The following is a 21033-nucleotide window of genomic DNA, read 5'->3' on the forward strand; positions in this document are numbered from 1 at the left end:
TCCTATGACTATGAGATTATGCAACTCCCGTTTGCCGGAGGAACACTTTGGGTGCTACCAAACGTCACAACGTTACTGGGTGATTATAAAGAAGCATTACAGGTGTCTCCAAAGGTAGATGTTGGGTTGGCGTATTTCGAGATTAGGATTTGTCACTCCGATTGTCGGAGAGGTATCTCTGGGCCCTCTCGGTAATACACATCACATAAGCCTTGCAAGCATTACAACTAATATGGTAGTTGTTGAGATGATGTATTACGGAACGAGTAAAGAGACTTGCCGGTAACGAGATTGAACTAGGTATTGGATACCGACGATCGAATCTCGGGCAAGTAACATACCGATGACAAAGGGAATAACGTATGTTGTTATGCGGACTGACCGATAAAGATCTTCGTAGAATATGTAGGAGCCAATATGGGCATCCAGGTCCCGCTATTGGTTATTGACCGGAGACGTGTCTCGGTCATGTCTACATTGTTCTCGAACCCGTAGGGTCCGCACGTAAGGTTACGATGACAGTTATATTATGAGTTTATGCATTTTGATGTACCGAAGGTTGTTCGGAGTCCCGGATGTGATCACGGACATGACGAGGAGTCTCAAAATGGTCGAGACGTAAAGATTGATATATTGGAAGCCTATGTTTGGACATCAGAAGTGTTCAGGGTGAAATCGGGATTTTACCGGGTTATCGGGAGGTTACCGGAACCCCCCGGGAGCCATATGGGCCTTCATGGGCCTTAGTGGAAAGGAGAAAGGGGCAGCCCAAGGTGGCTGCACACCTCCCCCCTTCCCTAGTCCTATTAGGACTAGGAGAAGGTGGCCGGGCCCCCTCTCCCTCTTTCCCCCCTTGGGAATCCTATTTGGAATAGGATTGGGGGGGGGGAGTCCTACTCCCGGAAGGAGTAGGACTACTCCTGCGCCCTCCTCCTGGCCGGCGCCCCCTCCCCCCTTGGCTCCTTTATATACTGAGGCAGAGGCACCCCAGAAACAACACAAGTTGATCCACATGATCTATTCCTTAGCCGTGGCGGTGCCCCCTGCCACCATATTCCTCGATAATACTGTAGCGGAGTTTAGGCGAAGCCCTGCTGCTGTAGCTCATCAAGATCGTCACCACGCCGTCGTGCTGACGGAACTCTTCCCCGACACTTTGCTGGATCGGAGTCCGGGGATCGTCATCGAGCTGAACGTGTGCTCGAACTCGGAGGTGCCGTAGTTTCAGTGCTTGATCGGTTGGATCGTGAAGACGTACGACTACTTCCTCTACGTCGTGTCAGCGCTTCCGCAGTCGGTCTGCGTTGGGTACGTAGACAACGCTCTCCCCCCTCGTTGCTATGCATCACATGATCTTGCGTGTGCGTAGGAAAATTTTTGAAATTACTACGAAACCCAACAGTGGCATCCGAGCCTAGGTTATTTATATTGATGTTATATGCACGAGTAGAACACAAGTGAGTTGTGGATGATACAAGTCATACTGCCTACCAGCATGTCATACTTTGGTTCGGCGGCATTGTTGGACAAGACGACCCGGACCAACATTACGCGTACGCTTAAGCGAGACCGGTTCCCCCGACGTGCTTTGCACATAGGTGGCTTGCGGGCGACTGTCTCTCCAATTTTAGTTGAACCAAGTATGGCTACGCCCGGTCCTTGCGAAGGTTAAAACGGAGTCTATTTGACAAACTATCATTGTGGTTTTGATGCGTAGGTGAGATTGGTTCTTACTTAAGCCCGTAGCAGCCACGTAAAACATGCAACAACAAAGTAGAGGACGTCTAACTTGTTTTTGCAGGGCATGTTGTGATGTGATATGGTCAAGGCATGATGCAGAATTTTATTGTATGAGATGATCATGTTTTGTAACCAAGTTATCGGCAACTGGCAGGAGCCATATGGTTGTCGTTTTATTGTATGCAATGCAATCGCGATGTAATGCTTTACTTTATTACTAAACGGTAGTGATAGTCATGGAAGCATGAGATTGGCGAGACGACAACGATGCTACGATGGAGATCAAGGTGTCGCGCCAGTGACGATGGTGATCATGACGGTGCTTCGGAGATGGAGATCACAAGCACAAGATGATGATGGCCATATCATATCACTTATATTGATTGCATGTGATGTTTATCTTTTTATGCATCTTATCTTGCTTTGTTTGACGGTAGCATTATAAGATGATCTCTCACTAAATTATCAAGAAGTGTTCTCCCTGAGTATGCACTATTGCCAAAGTTCGTCGTGCCCAGACACCACGTGATGATCGGGTGTGATAAGCTCTACGTCCATCTACAACGGGTGCAAGCCAGTTTTGCACAAGCAGAATACTCAGGTTAAACTTGACGAGCCTAGCATATGCAGATATGGCCTCGGAACACGGAGACCGAAAGGTCGAGCGTGAATCATATAGTAGATATGATCAACATAAACGATGTTCACCATTGAAAACTACTCCATCTCACGTGATGATCGGTCATGGTTTAGTTGATTTGGATCACGTAATCACTTAGAAGATTAGAGGGATGTCTATCTAAGTGGGAGTTCTTAAGTAATATGATTAATTGAACTTAAATTTATCATGAACTTAGTACCTGATAGTATCTTGCTTGTTTATGTTGATTGTAGATAGATGGCTCGTGCTGTTGTTCCGTTGAATTTTAATGCGTTCCTTGAGAAAGCAAAGTTGAAAGATGATTGTAGAAATTACACGGACTGGGTCCGTAACTTGAGGATTATCCTCATTGCTGCTCAGAAGAATTACGTCCTGGAAGCACCGCTGGGTGCCAGGCCTGCTGCTGGAGCAACACCAGATGTTATGAATGTCTGGCAGAGCAAAGCTGATGACTACTCGATAGTTCAGTGTGCCATGCTTTACGGCTTAGAATCGGGACTTCAACGACGTTTTGAACGTCATGGAGCATATGAGATGTTCCAGGAGTTGAAGTTAATATTTCAAGCAAATGCCCAGATTGAGAGATATGAAGTCTCCAGTAAGTTCTATAGCTGCAAGATGGAGGAGAACAGTTCTGTCAGTGAGCATATACTCAAAATGTCTGGGTATAATAATCACTTGATTCAATTGGGAGTTAATCTTCCGGATGATTGCGTCATTGACAGAATTCTCCAATCACTGCCACCAAGCTACAAGAGCTTCGTGATGAACTATAATATGCAAGGGATGAACAAGACTATTCCCGAGCTCTTCGCAATGCTGAAAGCTGCGGAGGTAGAAATCAAGAAGGAGCATCAAGTGTTGATGGTTAACAAGACCACTAGTTTCAAGAAAAAGGGCAAAGGGAAGAAGAAGGGGAACTTCAAGAAGAACGGCAAGAAAGTTGCTGCTCAAGAGAAGAAACCCAAGTCTGGACCTAAGCCTGAAACTGAGTGCTTCTACTGCAAGCAGACTGGTCACTGGATGCGGAACTGCCCCAAGTATTTGGCGGATAAGAAGGATGGCAAGGTGAACAAAGGTATATGTGATATACATGTTATTGATGTGTACCTTAATAGAGCTCGCAGTAGCACCTGGGTATTTGATACTGGTTCTGTTGCTAATATTTGCAACTCGAAACAGGGACTACGGAATAAGCGGGCACTGGCAAAGGACGAGGTGACGATGCGCGTGGGAAACGGTTCCAAAGTCGATGTGATCGCGGTCGGCACGCTACCTCTACATCTACCTTCGGGATTAATATTAGACCTAAATAATTGTTATTTGGTGCCAGCGTTGAGCATGAACATTATATCTGCATCTTGTTTAATGCGAGACGGTTATTCATTTAAATCAGAGAATAATGGTTGTTCTATTTATATGAGTAATATCTTTTATGGTCATGCACCCTTGAAGAGTGGTCTATTCTTATTGAATCTCGATAGTAGTAATACACATATTCATAATGTTGAAACCAAAAGATGCAGAGTTGATAATGAAAGTGCAACTTATTTGTGGCACTGTCGTTTAGGTCATATCGGTATAAAGCGCATGAAGAAACTCCATACTGATGGACTTTTGGAACCACTTGATTATGAATCACTTGGTACTTGCGAACCGTGCCTCATGGGCAAGATGACTAAAACACCGTTCTCCGGTACTATGGGGAGAGTAACAGATTTGTTGGAAATCATACATACCGATGTGTGTGGTCCGATGAATATTGACGCTCGTGGAGGATATCGTTATTTTCTCACCTTCACAGATGATTTAAGCAGATATGGGTATATCTACTTAATGAAACATAAATCTGAAACATTTGAAAAGTTCAAAGAATTTCAGAGTGAAGTTGAAAATCATCGTAACAAGAAAATAAAGTTTCTACGATCTGATCGTGGTGGAGAATATTTGAGTTACGAGTTTGGTGTACATTTGAAAAACTGTGGAATAGTTTCGCAACTCACGCCACCCGGAACACCACAGCGTAATGGTGTGTCCGAACGTCGTAATCGTACTTTACTAGATATGGTGCGATCTATGATGTCTCTTACTGATTTACCGCTATCATTTTGGGGTTATGCTCTAGAGACGGCTGCATTCACGTTAAATAGGGCACCATCAAAATCCGTTGAGACGACGCCTTATGAACTGTGGTTTGGCAAGAAACCAAAGTTGTCGTTTCTTAAAGTTTGGGGCTGCGATGCTTATGTGAAAAAGCTTCAACCTGATAAGCTCGAACCCAAATCGGAGAAATGTGTCTTCATAGGATACCCAAAGGAAACTGTTGGGTACACCTTCTATCACAGATCCGAAGGCAAGACATTCGTTGCTAAGAATGGATCCTTTCTAGAGAAGGAGTTTCTCTCAAAAGAAGTGAGTGGGAGGAAAGTAGAACTTGACGAGGTAACTGTACCTGCTCCCTTACTGGAAAGTAGTTCATCACAGAAAACTGTTTCAGTGACACCTACACCAGTTAGTGAGGAAGCCAATGATAATGATCATGAAACTTCAGATCAAGATACTACTGAACCTCGTAGATCAACCAGAGTAAGATCCGCGCCAGAGTGGTACAGTAATCCTGATCTGGAAGTCATGCTACTAGATCATGATGAACCTACGAACTATGAAGAAGCGATGGTGAGCCCAGATTCCGCAAAGTGGCTTGAAGCCATGAAATCTAAGATGGGATCCATGTATGAGAACAAAGTATGGACTTTGGTTGACTTGCCCGATGATCGGCAAGAAATTGAGAATAAATGGATCTTTAAGAAGAAGACTGACGCCGATGGTAATGTTACTGTCTACAAAGCTCGACTTGTCGCAAAAGGTTTTCGGCAAGTTCAAGGGATTGACTACGATGAGACCTTCTCACCCGTAGCGATGCTTAAGTCCGTCCGAATCATGTTAGCGATTGCCGCATTTTATGATTATGAAACTTGGCAGATGGATGTCAAAACTGCATTCCTGAATGGATATCTGGAAGAAGAGTTGTATATGATGCAACCGGAAGGTTTTGTCGATCCAAAGGGAGCTAACAAAGTGTGCAAGCTCCAACGATCCATTTATGGACTGGTGCAAGCCTCTCGGAGTTGGAATAAACGTTTTGATAGTGTGATCAAAGCATTTGGTTTTATACAGACTTTCGGAGAAGCCTGTATTTACAAGAAAGTGAGTGGGAGCTCTGTAGCATTTCTGATATTATATGTGGATGACATATTGCTGATTGGAAATGATATAGAATTTCTGGATAGCATAAAGGGATACTTGAATAAAAGTTTTTCAATGAAAGACCTCGGTGAAGCTGCTTACATATTAGGCATTAAGATCTATAGAGATAGATCAAGACGCTTAATTGGACTTTCACAAAGCACATACCTTGACAAAATTGTGAAGAAGTTCAAAATGGATCAAGCAAAGAAAGGGTTCTTGCCTATGTTACAAGGTGTGAAGTTCAGTAAGACTCAATGCCCAACCACTGCAGAAGATAGAGAGAATATGAAAGATGTTCCCTATGCATCAGCCATAGGATCTATCATGTATGCAATGCTGTGTACCAGACCTGATGTGTGCCTTGCTATAAGCTTAGCAGGGAGGTACCAAAGTAATCCAGGAGTGGATCACTGGACAGCGGTCAAGAACATCCTGAGATACCGGAAAAGGACTAAGGATATGTTTCTCGTATATGGAGGTGACAAAGAGCTCACCGTAAAAGGTTACGTTGATGCAAGCTTTGACACTGATCCGGACGATTCTAAATCGCAAACCGGATACGTGTTTACATTAAACGGTGGAGCTGTCAGTTGGTGCAGTTTTAAACAAAGCGTCGTAGCGGGATCTACATGTGAAGCGGAGTACATAGCTGCTTCGGAAGCAGCGAAAGAAGGAGTCTGGATGAAGGAGTTCATATCCGATCTAGGTGTCATACCTAATGCATTGGGTCCAGTGAAAATCTTTTGTGACAATACTGGTGCAATTGCCTTGGCAAAGGAATCCAGATTTCACAAAAGGACCAAACACATCAAGAGACGCTTCAACTCCATTCGGGATCTAGTCCAGGTGGGAGACATAGAAATTTGCAAGATACATACGGATCTGAATGTTGCAGACCCGTTGACTAAGCCTCTTCCACGAGCAAAACATGATCAGCACCAAGGCTCCATGGGTGTTAGAATCATTACAGTGTAATCTAGATTATTGACTCTAGTGCAAGTGGGAGACTGAAGGAAATATGCCCTAGAGGCAATAATAAAGTTATTATTTATTTCCTTATAATCATGATAAATGTTTATTATTCATGCTAGAATTGTATTAACCGGAAACATAATACATGTGTGAATACATAGACAAACAAAGTGTCACTAGTATGCCTCTACTCAACTAGCTCGTTAATCAAAGATGGTTATGTTTCATGACCATGAACAATGAGTTGTTATTTGATTAACGAGGTCACATCATTAGTTGAATGATTTGATTGACATGACCCATTCCATTAGCTTAGCACCCGATCGTTTAGTATGTTGCTACTGCTTTCTTCATGACTTATACATGTTCCTATGACTATGAGATTATGCAACTCCCGTTTGCCGGAGGAACACTTTGGGTGCTACCAAACGTCACAACATTACTGGGTGATTATAAAGGAGCATTATAGGTGTCTCCAAAGGTAGATGTTTGGTTGGCGTATTTCGAGATTAGGATTTGTCACTCCGATTGTCGGAGAGGTATCTCTGGGCCCTCTCGGTAATACACATCACATAAGCCTTGCAAGCATTACAACTGATATGGTAGTTGTTGAGATGATGTATTACGGAACGAGTAAAGAGACTTGCCGGTAACGAGATTGAACTAGGTATTGGATACCGACGATCGAATCTCGGGCAAGTAACATACCGATGACAAAGGGAACAACGTATGTTGTTATGCGGTCTGACCGATAAAGATCTTCGTAGAATATGTAGGAGCCAATATGGGCATCCAGGTCCCGCTATTGGTTATTGACCGGAGACGTGTCTCGGTCATGTCTACATTGTTCTCGAACCCGTAGGGTCCGCACGCTTAAGGTTATGATGACAGTTATATTATGAGTTTATGCATTTTGATGTACCGAAGGTTGTTCGGAGTCCCGGATGTGATCACGGACATGACGAGGAGTCTCGAAATGGTCGAGACTTAAAGATTGATATATTGGAAGCCTATGTTTGGACATCAGAAGTGTTCCGGGTGAAATCGGGATTTTACCGGGTTACCGGGAGGTTACCGGAACCCCCCGGGAGCCATATGGGCCTTCATGGGCCTTAGTGGAAAGGAGAAAGGGGCAGCCCAAGGTGGCTGCGCACCTCCCCCCTTCCCTAGTCCTATTAGGACTAGGAGAAGGTGGCCGGCCCCCCTCTCCCTCTTTCCCCCCTTGGGAATCCTATTTGGAATAGGATTGGGGGGGGGGAGTCCTACTCCCGGAAGGAGTAGGACTCCTCCTGCGCCCTCCTCCTGGCCGGCGCCCCCTCCCCCCTTGGCTCCTTTATATACTGAGGCAGAGGCACCCCAGAAACAACACAAGTTGATCCACGTGATCTATTCCTTAGCCGTGTGCGGTGCCCCCTGCCACCATATTCCTCGATAATACTGTAGCGGAGTTTAGGCGAAGCCCTGCTGCTGTAGTTCATCAAGATCGTCACCACGCCGTTGTGCTGACGGAACTCTTCCCCGACACTTTGCTGGATCGGAGTCCGGGGATCGTCATCGAGCTGAACGTGTGCTCGAACTCGGAGGTGCCGTAGTTTCGGTGCTTGATCGGTTGGATCGTGAAGACGTACGACTACTTCCTCTACGTCGTGTCAGCGCTTCCGCAGTCGGTCTGCGTTGGGTACGTAGACAACGCTCTCCCCCCCTCGTTGCTATGCATCACATGATCTTGCGTGTGCGTAGGAAATTTTTTTGAAATTACTACGAAACCCAACACCAATTGCCATGTCAAACCTCTAACCCACCTTGTCCTAGCAAACCATTGATTGGCTATGTTACCGCTTTGCTCAGCCCTTCTTATAGCGTTGCTAGTTGCTATGTTATCTTAATGCATCTATATACTTGGTAAAGGATGGAAGGCTCGGCCTCTCGCCTAGTGTTTTGTTCCACTCTTGCCGCCCTAGTTTCCGTCATATCGGTGTTATGTTCCCGGATTTTGCGTTCCTCATGCGGTTGGGTTATAATGGGAACCCCTTGATAGTTCACCTTGATTAAAGCTTTTCCAGCAATGCCAACCTTGGTTTTACCATTTGCCACCTAGCCTCTTTTTCCCTTGGGTTTCCGGAGCCCGAGGGTCATCTTATTTAAACCCCCCCGGGCCAGTGCTCCTCTGAGTGTTGGTCCAACCCAGAGCCCCTTGCAGCGCCACCTCGGGGAAACTCAAGGGCTGGTTTTAGTTGTACGGATTGCTCATCTGAGTGTGCCCTGAGAACGAGATATGTGCAGCTCCTATCGGGATTTGTCGGCACATTCGGGCGGTGTTGCTGGTCTTGTTTTAACCTGTCGAATCGTCTTGTTGTACCGGGTTACCGAGTCTGATCGGTGTGTCTCGGGTGGAGGTCTATTCCTTCGTTGACCGTGAGAGCTTATCATGGGCTAAGTTGGGACTCCCCTGCAGGGATTGAACTTTCGAAAGCCGTGCCTGCGGTTATGGGCAGATGGGAATTTGTTAATGTCCGTTTGTAGATAACTTGAACATAAACTTAATTAAAATGAATCAACCGTGTGTGTTACCGTGATGGCCCCTTCTCGGCGGAGTCCGGGAAGTGGACACGGTGTTGGAGTAATGCTTGCGCAGGTTGTTCCTCTAGATTCTCGCTCGCGCGTTGCCTCCTCTTCTCGCTCTTTTTTGCGTATAAGTTAGCCACCATATATGCTAGTCGCTCGCTGCAGCTCCACTTATATTTGCCTTACCCTTCCTATAAGTTTAAATAGTCTTGATCGCGAGGGTGCGAGATTGCTGAGTCCCTGTGGCCCACAGATACTATAACTCCAGATGCAGGTCCAAGTGTTTCCGCTCCAGGTGACGAGTACGAGCTCAAGTGGGAGTTCGACGAGGACTCTCAGCGTTACTACGTGTCTTTTCCTGATGATCAGTAGTGGTGCCCAGTTGGGGTTTGATCGGGACCGTGTCGCATGTTGGGTTTTCTTCTATTTTGGCGCCATAGTCGGGCCATGAGTGTTTGGATGATGTATGTTATTTATGTACTTTGATGTGACGTGGCGAGTGTAAGCCAACTATGTACCTCCCCCTTTTATTATATTACATGGGATGTTGTGATGATTGCCTAACTTGCGACATTGCTTTCAATGCGGTTATGTCTCTAAGTCGTGCCTCGACACGTGGGAGCTATAGCCGCATCGAGGGCGTTACAAGTTGGTATCAGAGCCTTCCCTGACCTTAGGAGCCCCATTGCTTGATCGTTTTTAGCAGCCGAGTTGTGTCTAGAAAAATGTTTTGAGTCATTTAGGAATTATATATCGGAGAGCTTAGGAATTCTTTTTACTTCCCAATCTCCTCATCGCTCTGGTAAGGCATCCTGACGTAGAGTTTTGACTCTTCTCTTCTCAAATTTCACTAAAAAATTTTTTAGGATCACGCGAGTATCTTGGAATCGTTCCGATGGCTTATGATGAGAATACTGTCTTGGTGCCTCCTGTCAGGGGTTTAGTGGAAGTGTCCCGGAGAGTTGAGCTCTGAGGTGTTGTCATCATAATTTTATCGTTGCAATTCTGGAATACTTGAGATATGTTCGCCGACATAAAAAATCTCTTTTATGCAGTTCGTTGGTGAGATAACCTCGACGCCACCCAGTACCGGGGCGGGAGTTCGGGAGTATCGCCATAACTTGTATAACAGATGCTTTTCGAAGGTTGAGGTAGATGGTTTCCGAAGGTTTCTTGGTTATGTGTTGAAGGATGGATACAGCTGGATGTAGGTTCACATCGACACCGAGGCACCCTATAGAAGCCAAGGTTTCATCATTTAGGGTTTGTCGACGCCGAGGCACCCTAAATGCTAAGTTAAGTTTTCATCATTTAGGGTTTACTGATGCCGAGGCACCCTAGGTTGGGCCTAATCACTTGGCTCTATTGCCACCTATGCAGCAAGAATGGCGGGGCAGTTGATCCTACTTAACTAAGTATTAAGATACCCCGGCCCATGCATTAGTCGCAAGTATCCCATATGTCCTATTTTTAGCAAAGTCATGCTAAAATTCACGGAAAATTTCAGCATGACCTTTGCTGAAAATAGGACATATGGAGTACCCGAATTTGCCGGAACGGAAGTTAATCGACATTCCGGCAAAGTCAAGGGCCTCTCGGGGTACAGCAGCAGCATCACAAGTTGACAAAATTCCCAAGTAGTACATCAGCAGCATCACAAGTAGTACCAATGAACATATAGTCCTGCACATTCTGAATTTGTTTCTCAAAGTGTTAGTAAGCATCACCCCCACAATGTGCATCCCTTGATTGCCTTCTCACCAGCAAACCACACTAATGCTCTAACTAGTGTACATAATTCATTCACCATGATCACATTTTCTTTTCTTTATACAGAAGCCTTTCACTATAACTGTCTGATCCTAGCAAAGACATGCATGACACATAACCACTCCCACAAAACATGCAGAAGTGCAATAACTGAAAAAGTTGAAGTTCTCAGCATGAAGAATCACACAACACAACACCTACATTATGATGATACATTTGGATCTTCATAGGAGCATACAACAATCCAGGCAAAAAGAAGGAACTTAATTATGATGATACATTATCAACTGCAGACCTGAATGCATGCAATTCGGCCTTTCCCAAGCAGTGATGGTAACTGAAAGTATAACAACTAAAAACGCTGCTCTACTGTATGTGTCCAATAGTGCCTTCATAACAGAACTTGGAAAACTTTTCCCAAGGAATGAGAGAAACTGAAAGTAGCAAGTAAAAACTCTGCTCATCATAACAGAGCTTGGAAAATTTATAGGTCAGATTACATAAAAGTACTGATGCAAGCAGTACAATACACAAAACTTGCAAGCATAAGCAACTGCTGACAACTTTCATACTCCAATGAGCAGTGGGTACACAATTCATAGTTTGTACAACACAATTCATAATTACTATTAAGTGGCAGTTCTTCATACATACTCCTGTATTATACAGTAGCAAGCATCACATGTTTCAGATGGTTTTCTAGCAAGTATTTTCCAGAAAAGTGGATTGGTGGCACATAATTGCTACACTCAGTCGATCTACCTAGCATTATCAGCATGGATACCATTGAGACATGAACAGAAACTAGGGTACCTGCACTGTCCTGCGGTGGTTGAGGAGTTGGATCTGGCAGCGGAGCCCAAGGGGGGTCGTCGGAATGGCGCCTGCGGCAGCGCCGGAGACGAGGAACTGGGGAAGGGAAGGGAAGGGAAATCCGGTGAGACGACAGCAGGGAGCGAACGGAAGGAGAGGAAAGGTGGATCCTTTAGTACCTGCTCGTCCGGGTCCTCGCTCGCCGCGGTCGAAGGAGAGCAGGGGCCAGTGGCGGAGGACGGCAGGGGCAGGCAGGGTGGGTGCGTCGGGGCTGCGTTCGCCGGCTGCTGCAGGGGCCGGAGGAGGCCCTCGCTCGTCGGAGGGAGGAGGAGAGGAGAGGAGCGGGCGGCGCGCGCTCGGGCGATCCCGTTCGGGGGCGCGGGGGCGGCGGGGGTGGAGTCCCGCGGGTGTCGGGGCGGCGGCGTCGGGGCAGCGCAAGACCACAACGGCGGTGGCGTCGCCGACGGCGTGCAGGCGCGGCGGACGGAGGGGGCGGCGGCGTACGGTTGGGGTCGAGTGGGGGATCTGGCGAGGGAGGGAGGCCACAATGCGAGGGGAATAGGTGGAGTGGGGGAGGGTTCTAATGGCGCACCTCCCCCTAGTGCGCCATAAGTACGACGATTCTAATGGTGCACCTCCCCCTGGTGTGCCATTAGAATTTTGTTTTTGTTACTAGCCCGACTGGTCAGGTTATATCCCACCAAACCCTATCTCCATCAAAATACGCCCACTAGCCTGATTGGTCAGCATGCATCACACATAGTAGGAGGTCCTAGGTTCGATTCCCAGGCTCCCCAATTTTTGTTTATATGCATTTAAAATGCTGTTTGATATTTATTTGTGTTTAAATATGTTCAAACTTGTTTAAATCATAACAGTAATATTTTTTTATAAAAATAGTAATAATTTTTTTAAAAAATATCATCAAATTTGTTATTTGAAAATATTTATGAATATGAAAAAATATCATCAAATTTATTATTTGAAAATATCATGAGTTCATGGGTCGGCGGCGGCGGCCGGTGGAGCGGGGGAGGGTGCGGTGGGTCGTCGGCGGCGGTGGAGTAGGGGAGGGTGCGGGGGGTCGGCGGCGGCGGCCGGTGGAGCGGGGGAGATGGTGCGCGCGGGGGGTGGGGGGGTGCTCGGCTGCGAGGGGGACCGGATATAAAAAAATAAAAAATAAATAAAAAGAATAAAAAAGCTATATATTCTAATGGCGCACTGTGGCACAGTGCGCCATTACTAGTTTAAACTAGTAATGGCGCACTGTACCACGATGCGCCATTAGTAATTTTGCAAAAAAAAAAAACAACAGTAGTGGCGCACTATGCAGCCGGTGCGCCATTACTATTTAGCATTAGTAATGGCGCACCGCGCCCTGATGCGCCATTAGTATGTTTGGAAAAATAAAAATAAAAAATTGCTATTAGTGGCGCACCATGTGCCAGGTGCGCCATTAGTGTCTTTCACTCTAATGGCGCACCAGCACATGATGCACCACTGCTATATAGTAGTGGCGCACGACATGACAGGTGCGCCATCAATGTCCATTCCATCTATAGCCTTTTTCCTATTAGTGAATTCACACATTGGAAAAAAATTCATCGTTTATGGAAAAAGTTCACCGTTTCTTAAAAAGTTCATCAATTTCAAAACATATCATGGAATTTAAAAAACAATTGCGACTTTGAAAAAATGTTCACGGACTTTCGGGAAAAGTTCATAAAAATTGAAAAGACTTCGTACATCTGAAAAAGAAATCGTGCATTTTGTAAAATGGTTCAAAAATTCGGAAGAAAGTTTCATGCATTTGAAAAGAAGGAAAACGATAAAGATAAAAAATAAAAATAAAACTGAACAAAACCTTCATAAAACCGGGGAAGAGAGATTCGCTTCGTGCTTTAAGATGGGCCAACCCATTAAGATCAAGAGAAGAGAAGAGGGTGTGATGTGTACCAATTAGCCCATAATAGGTGTATAAGGGTTAAGATGGACAGTGGCGGAGCTTGAATAAGTAGTTGGGCGGGTCAGGTGGGCTAGGTTGAGGGAAATTGTTGTTGGGCTGGCCTTCCAAAAGGTTCACGTGATGTGAAAAAGGAGTTCCCGGATGTGAAAAAAGTTCACGGGATTCAAAAAAGTTCATGAGTTCAAAAAAATCATGCATTTGAAAAAGTTCACGAATTTGCCAAAAAAAGGTTCATGAACCTTGGACACACTTGAAAAAAGATATTCAAGAAACATAACAAAGAAAAAGAAAAATAACTAAAAAAATAGAACAAAAAAAGCCTGGTCAAAAACTTCTAGAAGCTTCCCAAAATCGGTTGTGTCGCTCCCGAAAAAACAACACAAGGTCGCTTGGTTCATTCAGGTATGAAAGTTTGTGCAGAATGTTTGGTCGCGAAGGGTAAAAAGAAAAATAGCCCGGGCCCAAGAAAAATACCCTTTAACAGACGTTGAGGGAGTCGAATAGAAGAGTGGCCTCCTCTTCAGCGCCTTTAGCGCCGGTTAACCTCCCTGGCGCTCACGTAGTGCTGTCCTGGCCCAACAAAGGCCGATGGTTGCTCGGGTCGCTCGTCTCTTCGATCGCTCAGTCGATGGTTGATAGGTCATCCAATCACCAGTTAGTTGTTAACCAGTCTACCGTTTGATTTTTTTAAATCTAAAAGTCAAAAAAATTGAAAACACACGGAATTGAAAATAGTTCATACATTTTGGGAAAAGTCACAATATAGAAAAGCATCATAAATTTTAAAAAATGTTCATCATTTTTGAGAAAATATAAGGAAATTAAAAAGGTTAATTGATTTTGAAAAAAGTTTACCCATTTTGGAAGAACAAAATTCACACATTTGAAAGAAATTTCATTGTTCTTTCAAAAATTTCACCGTTTCTTAAAAAGTTCATTAATTTGAAACCATATCATGGAATTTAAAAAAATGACTTTGAAAAAAACGTTCATGGATTTTGGGGAAAAGTTTGTAAAGATTGAAAAGAGTTCATAGATTTAAAAAACATGCATAACAATATTTTGCTTCAGGAGCAACCCACCGGAAACAAGAACACCCATGACAGTTTACAAACAACTGGCGAACAACTACTCTCAGTCTCTGCAACAATCTCAGCTAAATAAAATAAATAAAACAAATTGTATGGATGCTCAAATAAACTCAATGTTCGTCGTTCCGGTGTTACAAGCCAATGGGGACAAAAAGAATAGAACCAGCGTGTATCATTCCACAATATTACAAAACCATTGGGAACAAACCATAAAACAATGTAAATCAGTTTTCAAGATATTACAAACCATTGGAGACAGATAAATCCGGTGTTCATCATCCCACTTATTACGAACTAAAGGAAACAAACACATTTCACAAATATTACAAACCATAGGAAGCAACCAAATCCGGTGTTCACAATTCCACATTATTACAGATCATAGGAAGCAAATAAATCCAGTCTTCATCAACTGCAAGCAGGTGTGACATGTTGCATCTTCCGAGGGGCAAGATAGGATGAGTATAGAACATCTAATGACAGGGCATGCATAGAGCCAGAAATCATTACACATTCAGTTGGCAGCATATCATACGGATGATGAGTCTTCTTCTTCAGCTCCATCTGAATCGTAAAATTCCTGGTAGGTTGACACGTTAGCAAATGTATTGCATAACTAGTACTTAAGCAAGAATCATGTCAGTTCTTAACATAAAAAAATGAGGCATCAAATGGATTCACAGTTGTATATACCTCTGAACTTGATGACAAGTCATCTGTAAAAATCGCAATTTCCTTCACGTCAACATGCTGAATCTTTCGCCAGTTTGGATGACCTATTTGTGTGCATGATCTCATAAACACTGCATTGCATTTATACACTGTAAACTCCTTAAGAGACCGGGGAAGTTCTGGAAGGGACTTAATACATGGGCAAGAAGAAATCGTTAACTCCTTAAGCAACCTGAGGTCCTTCATATTTTGTGGCAAGTGGTCCCAGTCGCAGCTGTAAATGGAGAACTTACGAAGATGAATGAAAAACTCAAAAAGTTCAGGAGCAGGTCCCAACTGAATGCATCCACCGAGAGCAAGTCCATGTAGGTACTTTGGGCCACCGTTCTCCTCACCCACCATCCAATTTGGGTACCTTAGACCATAGTAGTCCCATATTCCCAGATTTTCAAGATCCTTGGGTGGGCAAAGGCCCTCAAGTACTTCCAGTTGAACTTCTGGTGAGCAAGCATGTACAACCTCGGTGCCGGTTCCATTACCCCAGAACAAAGACAGTCTTTTTAGACTTTTCTTATCAGCTAGTTTAGCTTCATGCGCCTCCTTCTTGTTTTTAACATTTTCAAGATGTTCGATTCTCAGACTGCCCTGCAGCTTGTTTAGACCGCTCAATTGTTTTAGCTCATACCCATGTTCGGTCCTTACTTGAAACTGATCAAGTTTTTGTAGTGATGTTAAACTGCCGATGTTCGGAAATTGCATTGCATCACTGGAGATACGCCGCAAGTTTGTGAGGTTACCCATATTTATATCAGGCGAAAGTTCTACCTCACCAAAAACACGTAGCAACTGCAGATGGTAAAGATTGGCTAGTGTTCTTGGTAAAAATATTCTTCTTCTGGGAGCAAATATAGAAAAACAGCGTAGATGCTTTAAATGACCAACTGTTGCTGGGATTTTGTACACCCTTCTTTTATTGTATGCTTTACCTTGAACTTCTATGCTCAATACCCGCAATTTCTTCAGCTTGTCAAACACTTTCTCAAGGAACTTCTCATTAAATAGTCCACGTGATTCATTATCAACTATAATGAGAGTGCGTAAGTTTTCCAGTTGAAGAATCTCCTCGGCGATGTTTATTGAGTCTGCAACAAAAAGATGGCGAACGTCACTAGGAACTTTTCCTCTTGAACCGTTCTCGATCCTGAAGCAATCACTCCCTGCTGCCTTCTCGGCTATATCATGCATAAGATCATGGATAGAATAGAAACCCAAATACTCGGGTCCTATTGGTTGCACAAATGAAGTTGCCAGTAACTCATGAAAATAATCCCGACCAAGAGCTTCCATGTCCTCCTCTGGATTAGTAGTTTGTATGAACCCCTCTGCCACCCACAATCTAACTAACTCATCAATTTTGAAATGATATCTTCTCGGAAACATACTGCAGTAAGCAAAACATCGCCTGACGTGCTCATCAAGATGCTGGTAACTCCACCACAAGGCCCCCGTCGTCTCATTCAGAAGGTCTCGATCTCGAACTTCTCTCCAAAATTGAACATTTGTTTGTCTTCTACGTAGTTGTCCTCCCACTGTGCTGGCTGCCAGTGGCGATCCTTTCAGCTTTTGTGCAATTTCAGCCCCGACAATTCTGAGTTCTGTTTGATCTGGATCATCTACACCTCCACCTTCAAGGGCATAATACATGAACAATTCCAAGAACACTTGTTCACCCAAGGCAGGTATTTGAAAAAAAGTAGGTACCACACCAGGACCTAGCTCTGAAAATGCATCTTTATTGCGACTTGTTGCTAGGATCTTGCTTCCTCTCTTGCCAACATTCAGTGGAGAAAGTAACCTCAGTAGCTGCTGCTCAGTAACATCCTTATTGCTCCAGATATCATCCAGTACCAAGAGGAATCGTTTGCCATCTAGTTTCTTCTCCAGTTCTTTTTCAAGGACATCAAGGCTATTGTAATTGGGGCAAGCTTTGTCTTTATCCACTGAAGCTGCCTCAAACATCTCCTTGAAAATGTCACCCACACTAAAGTTCTGAGAAACATGAATCCACATAACAAGGTCAAAATAGGTGTTACTTTTCTCATTCTTGCAAACATGTTGTGCGAGTGTTGTCTTCCCAGATCCTGATATGCCATGAATGCCTATCACAGAGAAACATTTACTGTTACTTGAGCTTGGATTGACATCATCCCCTCTATCAGAAGCATTTCTGTTATCCGGCCACGATCCTGATCTCGTCCAATTACCTTTACCATTGGAGCTGACATAGTGCGTGTGTTTATCTTTTTGGCGGTAATAGTTTCAGCCTTGGTTGACGGATTTGCTAGTGCGATTATGCCCTGTGCTTTGTCAATGAGCTTTTCTACTGTTGCCATTTTGTCTTTCAACTGGACATTTAAAGCTGCCGTGAGAGTCAAACTCGGTTCAATACAAATACCCTGCAAAAGCAACCAACATTTCAAAATTCAAACCACATGCATTTTGGGAACATTAAGTTGTAGATGGACATATGTTGGCAGAATGGAAATAGAAATGTTAGATTGAGTTGAACTAGTTTGTATACTAGGCATAAAGTAGTACAATTTGACTAGGATAAAGGCACCGTGCAAGGATAAGTAAGTATATTTATTTATATGGATAAAAAAATTACATAACAAGAACGGACCTGGTTTGAGGGGCCAGCTTCACCACTCGAAGCAGTTTTGGGTCTCTTCTTTTTCTGCTTTGATGAAGACCTTTTCTGCTCGTCCAGCATCTTTTGGTGACGAATGTACTCTAGATCATCGAGGATCTCTTCAATGTCATAGAAAGCAGATTTGAGACCCTTCACTATCGCCTCAAAGAATAGCCTATGATTGATGGCCTCCGCTGCTTCCAGAGTAAGCGTCAGCCGAGGAAGAACGTCCGTCAACAGGCGATGAAGTGTCTCTTCTTTGTCGAATTTGCAGTAGGACAAGACTTTGTCCAAAAGCTTGGAGATAATAGGGGACATGATCCAGCCTGCAACGGATATGCCCCATGAAACACCTTGCAACGCCATAGAGCTTTTTCAGAGGCAGGATGGAAGGCATGGGGGAAATTAAGTTGGCATGCTGTTGGGAGAACCAAACCCAAGGAATGGCTATGTGTGTGCTATGAGAACTGTGCCAATGATGTTCAGAGCTAGCTGAGAGAAAGCTTTGGCCAATAGTTGGTTGTGGGAACTTACCAACTCTGTGCAAAAGTCAGAGCTCTATGGATCAATACGTTAATTCAAACAATTTTATGTGTCAATTAGGTGAAGAGCAAGTCATGCTTGGAAAAAAGAATAGATCATCTAGCTGGCGGCTAACTGACACCTAGTTAAAATACAGAACAACAACCAGCTGATAGGGATGCCTGAACTAACACACTGGTTTGTTTTACAGCAAGTTGAACTGGTGGCATATAGTACTCATTTACGGTGCAATTGGCTTTTGTCATAGCAGGAAATTTCCACTCATGTTCCTACAAGTTTCACACATTAGAATAGAAACAGCTACCTGCCACCACCTTGATTACTTGTTGTGCATGACTCATTTTCGATAGCACCAGCAATTGTGTATGTACTACTATATGCTACCAATGTTAAAAAAACTAAACTAAGGAAAATGACTCCTTAACTAATCTGCACAAATCTTGATCTAAATTCTTGTCAAGTAACAGACGGTATGTGCATCTTCTTTGGTGAAATTTTGGAGTTCTCTCTTCAATGTGGAAAAAGAAAGCCCACAGGAAAAGAAGACATGATGCAGAGGCCGGGGGTCATCCTCCTTTTCTAAAAAAAAAACAGGAAAAGAAGACATGAGATGTCTAGAATAGACCCAAGGGTAAAGAGAAAAAGTTGGAGAAAAAACAATGCTGATGCTAGTTTGAACTTTGAACTGATCTGTCCGACTCCGACCTGTACCTATTTCGTTTCCCGATGAAACTGGAAGCTTTTCTATTCCTACCATGCCTGCTTCCCTCTCGGCCCAACTCCACCTGCCCTGCACCCCTTTGGCCTCCTCACCAACTAACTACACACACCCCGCTGTCATCAACATGCCAGCCCTTGCGTGCACGATCCACGGCCTTGTCGTCCAGCATCTTCATTCGAATATTCCTTACCCGGAGCTGTTTGAGATACTCCGAGGACACAAATTTGTAGTAGCAGCTACCATCAAACGAGCTGCTTGGTATGCATGTGCAAAGGTCAAAAGTGATAAGCAAGAAATTAACCATGTCAAACCTCCTACAGCCGCACGCCGATTCGTTCTCATAATGGAAATCTCTGCCCTGGTGGAAATTCCAGGGAAAGGTTAGTCGCTGAACCTAACGGAACGGAACAAGCATTGAACAAGAAGATCATATATGTCCATTGTTGAGGCCATGAGCCTTTTCTAGACAGGCATCAAGCGGGAAAATTAGACCCACTGGCTACCGTTGTAGCAGCTGAAAGATGAGCAGATTGTGTAAGTAAGTACAGTTTTACTGAATAATAATGTTCAGACAAAATATGTCAAAAAAAAAACATTGTTCACACAAAAAAAATCCCTAAATCACAGAGCACACGAACCAGTCGTCGTAGAGGAAGACGAAGACCTCCATGAGCTTGCGGAGGCGCTGGCTGAGGAGATTCCGACGGAGGGGACATTTCCGGAGAGATCTGGCGCCGACGGTGCATGTAGCGAGGACGGGGCGGCGCATGTGGATATTGCGCGTGCGGCATACTTGGAAGGAGCGAACTAGGACCAGAGGGGATGCTCCGCCGCCTCCGGCGTTGACGCCGGACATGTGGGAGATGGACGCGGTCGCTGGACTAGTTTTTATTTTTCTTCAGAAATTCTGTGGACTAGTAGCAGGCGGCCCTTTTGCCTAAAAAAGACCTCACGTTCTACTTGTCCAGAGCCCGTCTTAAGTGGGCCTCTAGAATTTTGTAAGGTCGCTTGCCTCAACATTTAACATTGGGAAACGCTTCCTATCAGATAGGAAGCAATCGTCAGATCGATTCGGAGACGTCGATGCGTTGTTCTCTCACGGCTGAGATTGCTTCCAAAATCAGCCGTCTTGTTTCCAAACAAGGACGTTTTTTTAGCCAGGTCCCACCTATAATCTCTCGTCAATTATCTCGCACTAATCTTGCCTTCCTCAAACCCACCCGACCAGTTCCCCATCTCGCCTGCTCCTGAATCCTCTCCAACGCCGATCTCGCCATTGCCCTGCCGTGTTCCATCTCTCCGCCATGAACTACGCCAGCGAGATTCACCACGCCGGTGGTTGCACAGGGCATCGCCGCGGATCATCGTCTCAGTTGTGGAACAAAGCCAACACGCAAGGAAGATTGCAAGATTCGCCCCTCCCCGCAGGCAGTGTACACTAGTCTCACCTAGGTATCTAGTCGTCCAATCTTGATTCTTCTGTTCATAATCATTGTTTTATCCTACCTGTACTTCATCACCATATTATCTACGAATTTTGGTTAACTTGTCAGAGTTCTAACTGATGTGTAATCTATC

At 44.4% G+C, this 21033-nt stretch overlaps 1 pseudogene; it reads right to left on the bottom strand.

Annotated features, from left to right (window-relative positions):
• Positions 1–15466: 15466 nt before the first annotated feature.
• On the bottom strand, positions 15467–18557 carry LOC125522165 (putative disease resistance RPP13-like protein 1; annotated as a pseudogene).
• Between the last annotated feature and the right edge of the window lie 2476 nt (positions 18558–21033).

This window comes from Triticum urartu, chromosome 7A, assembly GCF_056163025.1.
Source record: "Triticum urartu cultivar PI428250 chromosome 7A, HENAU_Tu73, whole genome shotgun sequence".
NCBI classification, from domain to species: Eukaryota; Viridiplantae; Streptophyta; class Magnoliopsida; order Poales; family Poaceae; genus Triticum; species Triticum urartu.